Raw genomic sequence first — 5,554 nt, 5'->3', positions numbered from 1 at the left:
TTTAAGCCTTCTTGGTATCCTGTGTGAACTCAACTTTCTTGTTTCTTAAGATTGACATTTTCTCCTTTGGTTCCTTTAAAGTCTATTCATTACACAGCAAGTGACTAGGAACTTTTTAAAAATAGTAAAATGTGAAATTCTGTGTGATTTTGTTTTATTCTGTTGGCCATACTGCATGACATCTGGGACTCTAGTTCCCTGACCAGGGATCTAACCCTTGTACCCTGCATTGGAAGCATGGAGTCTTAACTAGTGGACTGCCAGGGAAGTCCCCTATGTGATGTTTTATGTGATGAACATATCAGCATTGTGTGTTTATTCTTGCTTTAACATCCTTTCCTCACCTCCACCACTATATAACATTATTTTAAAAGCTAGAAGCTTAAAGTATCACATGTGGTATCTGAGGGGCTGAAGTCCAGGAGCAGGCTGCCTGAATGTGATGGCTCTTAGAAGGGTACTTTTATGGTGTTAACCTGGGGCTGAAGGCGAATGAGAGCTTGACAGCTCTGGTCTGCTTCCCAGCTCACTCACAGGGCCACTGATTGACAGGAGCTCAGTTCCCACTGTTTGAACCTGTCCATGAATCTCTTCAAGTCTGGTGAGTGACATCTCAACTGAGTGATCCAAAGGAGGGAAAGAGTGATGCCACAATTTCATTTATGGTCTAGATTTTTAAGTCATATACTGTTTTGCCTTATGCAATTTGTTAGAAGTCAGTCACAAAGTACAGCCCATACTCAGTTGGAGGAGATTATACAGGGTATGAACCCCAGGAGGCAGGGATCATTGGGGACTTAAGAGTCTGGTTATCATATCCTCCAAATATTTTTGTGTGTGGCAAAATGTATGTATCATTAATTTTAGCATTTAACCATTTTAAAGTGTAATTCAGTGGCATTAAGTACATTCACAGTGTTGTGTAATTATCATCCCATATCCAAAACTTAACTATCCCAAACAGCTCTGTACCTGTTAAACAGTAACCCCCTATTACCCCTCCCTCCAGCCCTTGATATCCTCTATTTCCTATCTCTATGAATTTGCCTGTTATAGGCAATCCACATATACAAGTGGAATAAAAATATTTATCCTTTTGTTTCTCATTTAGTGTTGTGTTTCACTTAGCATAATGTTTTCAAGGTATACCATGTAGCATGTATCAATTTAATTCCTTTTTATGGCTTTACAATATACCATTGTATCTGTATACAACTGGAAGAATGTCTATCCAGCTTCTTTGCCCTTTTTAAACTGGGTTGTTTTTTTTGTTGTTGTTGAGTTGTAAGGCTTCTTTATATGTTAAGAATATTAATTCCTTATCAGGTATATGATTTGCAAATATTTTCTCCCATTTGAAAAAAATACATTTATGTATGTATTTGACTGCACTGATCTAGTTGTGGCACGAAGGATCTAGTTCTCTGACCCCATGTCCCCTGTGTTGGGAGTGTGGAGTTCTGGCCACTGGACCACAAGGGAAGTCCCTCTCCCATTCTTGGGATTGTCTTTTCACTCTCAGTATTGTCCTTATGTTTTGATCGAATTCATTTTATTTTTTCTTTTGTTGTCTGTACTTCCGGTGTTATATCCAAGAAATCATTGCCAAATCCAATGTCGTGACGCTTTCTCCCTGTGTTTTCTTCTGAGAGTTTATATTTTTAGTTCTTATTGGACTTGTGTTAGTTTCCATTTCAGATTGTCTATTGCCAGTGTTTAGAAAATGCAATTGATTTTTGGGTGTTGATTCTGTATTCTGGAACTTTACTAAATTTTTTTATTAGCTAACTGTGTGTGTGTGTGTGTGTGTGTGTGTGTGTGTGTAATCTTTAGGGTTTTCTGTGTGTAAAATCACATCATCACTTGGTAGTGGTTTCATGGTGGTGGGCTTCCCTGATGGCTCAATCAATAAAGAAAGAATCCATCTGCAATGCAGGAAATCTGGGTTTGATCTTTGTGTTGGGAAGATCCCCGGAGAAGGAAATGGCAACCCACTCCAGTATTCTTGTCTGAAAAATCTGATGGACAGAGGAGCCTGGCAGACTACTACTGTTCATGGGGTCAGAAGAATTGGGCACAACTTAGTGACTAAAACCACCACTACCAAGATCAAATCACTTGGGAATAGAAATAATTTTTACTTCTTCCTTTCCAATTTGGACGCTTTTTGTTTCTTTGTCTTGTCTAATTGCTCCAACTAGAACTTCCAATGCTAGAAGTGGTGAAGGCAGGCATCCTTGTTTTTGCTCTTGTCTTAGAGGGAATGCTTTCAGTCTTTTACCTCTGAGTATGATGTTGGCTGTGGTTTTTTCATAATATGGTCTATATCATCTTGAAGAAGCTCCCTTTTATACCGAGTTGAATTTTTTTTTTTTCTTTAAATGATGCAATGGTGCTGAATTTTGTCAAAAGTTTTTTTTTTTTTGGTATCAGTGGAGATGATAATGTAGTTTTCCCCTTCATTTTATTCCTGTGATATAGTACATTGCTTGGTTTTCATAAATTGAACTGTCTTCTGCATTTTAAGAATAAATCTCACTTGTTCATGGTGTATAATCATTTTAATGTGTTGTTATTTATGTATTTGAAATAATTTATATACAGCATTCTATAAATTTAAGGTGCACAACAAGTTCATTTCATACATTTATATGTAGCCTAATATTCTTCTTTAGGCTATATATAGCCTAAAATTATTCTGGAGATGGGCGTATCAGACCACTTTACCTGCCTCCTGAGAAATCTGTGTGCAGGTCAAAAAGCAACAGTTAGAATCAGAAATGGAACAATGCACTGGTTCCAAATTGGGAAGGGAATACGTCAAGGCTGTATATTGTCATCCTACTTATTTAATTTATATTCAGAGGACAACATGAGAAATGCCGGGCTGAATGAAGCATAACTGGAATCAAGATTGCAGAGAGAAATAATAATCTCAGATATGCAGATAATACCACCCTTAGGGCAGAAAGCAAAGAGGAACTACAGAACCTCTTGATGAAAGTGAAAGAGGAGAGTGAAAAAGCTGGCTTAAAACTCAACATTCAAATAACGAAGATCATGGCATCTGGTCCCATCACTTCATGGCAAATAGATGGGGAAACAATGGAAACAGTGACAGACTATTTTCTTGGGCTCCAAAATCACTTCAGATGGTGACTGCAGCCATGAAAATAAAAGATGCTTGCTCCGTGGAAGAAAAGCTATGCCCAACCTAGACAGCATATTAAAAAGCAGAGACATTACTTTGTCAACAAAGGTCCATCTAGTCAAAGCTGTGGTTTTTCCAGTAGTCATGTATGGATGTGAGAGTTGGACCATAAAGCTGAGTGGTGAAGAATTGATGCTTTTGAACTGTGGTGTTGGAGAAGACTCTTGAGAGTCCTTTAGACTGCAAGGATATCACACCAGTCAATTGTAAAGGAAATCAGTCCTGAATATTCATTGGAAGGACTGATGCTGACGCTGAAGCTTGAATATCTTGGCCACCTGATGTGAAGAACTGACCCATTAGAAAAGATCCTTATGCTGGGAAAGATTGAAGGCAGGAGGAGAAGGGATGACAGAGGATGAGATGGTTGGATGGCATCACCGACTTGATGAACATGAATTTGAGTAAGCTCCAAGAGTTGGTGAGGGATAGGGAGGCCTGGTGTGCTGCAGTCCATGGGGTCACAAAGAGTTGGCCACGACTGAGTGAGTGAACTGAATATGCTGAATTTGGTTTGTTAAATTCATGGATGTTTGTAGCAAGTCACAAGGGATACTGGCCTATAGTTTTTTGTTGGTTATTTTGTAGTGTCTTTGTTGTTGCCTGCTTGTGTGTTCAGTTGCTTCACTCCTATCTGACTCTTTGCAACCTTATGGACTGTACCCTGCCAGGCTCCTCTGACCAGGGGATTCTCCAGGCAAGAATACTGGAGTGGGTTGCCATCCCCTCCTCCAGGGCATCTTAACCTAGGGATCAAACCTGCATCTCCTGCTACAGGTGGATTCTTTACCTCTGAGCCACCGGGGAAGCCCATCTTTGTTGTTGGTATTAAGTTAATCCTGCATCATAAAGTGAGCTAGAAATTGTTCTCTCTGTTTTGATTTTTTTGGAAGAGTTTGAGAAGGATTGGTGTTAATTCTTCTTGGAATATTTGACAGAGCTCACCAATGAAGCCATCTGGTCCTAGGCTTTGCTCTGTTGGGAGGTTTTGATTGCTGATTTAATCTCCTTAGTAGTTATAGGTTTATCTGTCTCCTGTTTCTTCATGAGTCACTTTCAATAGTTCATTTGTTTCTAGGAATTTGTCAGTTTCATCTAGTTTATCTAATTTGATGGCATACAATTGTTCATAGCATCCTCAAAATCCTTTTATTTCTGTAAAATAGTTTAAAATGTTCCTATTTTCATTTCTGATTTTAGGAATTTGAGTCTTTATTTTCCCCTTAGTCAATATAGGTAAAGGTTCGTTAATTTTGTTGATCTTTTCAAAGAACCAACTTTTGATTTTTATTGATTTTCTTTTTATAGTTTTTATTTTATTTATTTCCACTCTAATCTGTATTATTTCCTTCTACTAGTTTTGAGTTTAGTTTGTTTTTCTAGTTTCTCAGAGTTTGAGATCTTTTTTAACGGATGCTTTTGTAGCTATAAATTTCCATCTTAGAAAATAAAAATAGTTACAAACCAAAATTGCAATAATAATAGTTGCAGAAAAAAGCAATAATTGCTTTTATATTTGTCCATGTATTCACCTTCACTGGAGATCTTTATTCTACTTAAGTTACTGTCCAGTGTACTGTGTCTGGTGTACTGTCTACTGTATCCCTTCATTTCAATTTAAAGGATTCCCGTTAACATTTCTTGTAAGGCTGGTCTAGTGGTAGTCAGTTTTTGTTTTTTTGTGTGCATGTGCATTAGTAGTGTCCGACTCTTTGCAACCCCATGGACTGTACCCTCCAGGCTCCTCTGTCCATGGGATTCTCCAGGCAAGAATATCTGGCAGTGTCTTAATTTCTCCATTTTGGAAGGACAGTTTTGCCATATATAAATTTCATGTTGAAAGTTTTTCTTTTGGCATTTTACATCATTCCACTGACTTCTAGTCTTCAAGGTTTTGGCTGATCTTACTGAGAATTCCTTATTCATGATGTCACGTTTCTCTAGCTGCTTTCAGGATTCTCCCTTTATCTATGTCTGTCAGCAGTTTGATTATAATGTGTCTTGGCATGGGAGTTTACCTTATGTGCAATACATTAAGCTTGTTAGATTTGTAGATTTTAAGTATTTTGTCATATCTGCACTGTTTTCAGGGATTATCTCTTCAAATAATCTGCCATTTTCTCTCTTCTAGGAATCCCGTAATTTTTCAGAATTTGGTTTATTTTTAGAATTTGTATTCTTTTATTGATATTCTTATTTTGTTCATAAATTATTTTCCTGATTTCCTTTATTTTTTGTCCACATTTTCCTTTAGCTTTTTGAGCATGTTGAATACCCTTGTTGTAAAGTCTTTGTGTAACAAGTCCAATGTCTGGACTTTTATGAGGGTGGTTTCTGTCAGTT

This window comes from Bubalus bubalis, chromosome 1 (assembly GCF_019923935.1).
Source record: "Bubalus bubalis isolate 160015118507 breed Murrah chromosome 1, NDDB_SH_1, whole genome shotgun sequence".
NCBI lineage: Eukaryota > Metazoa > Chordata > Mammalia > Artiodactyla > Bovidae > Bubalus > Bubalus bubalis.
The sequence above is the reverse complement of the archived record's forward strand: the minus strand, read 5'-3'. Positions refer to the sequence as shown.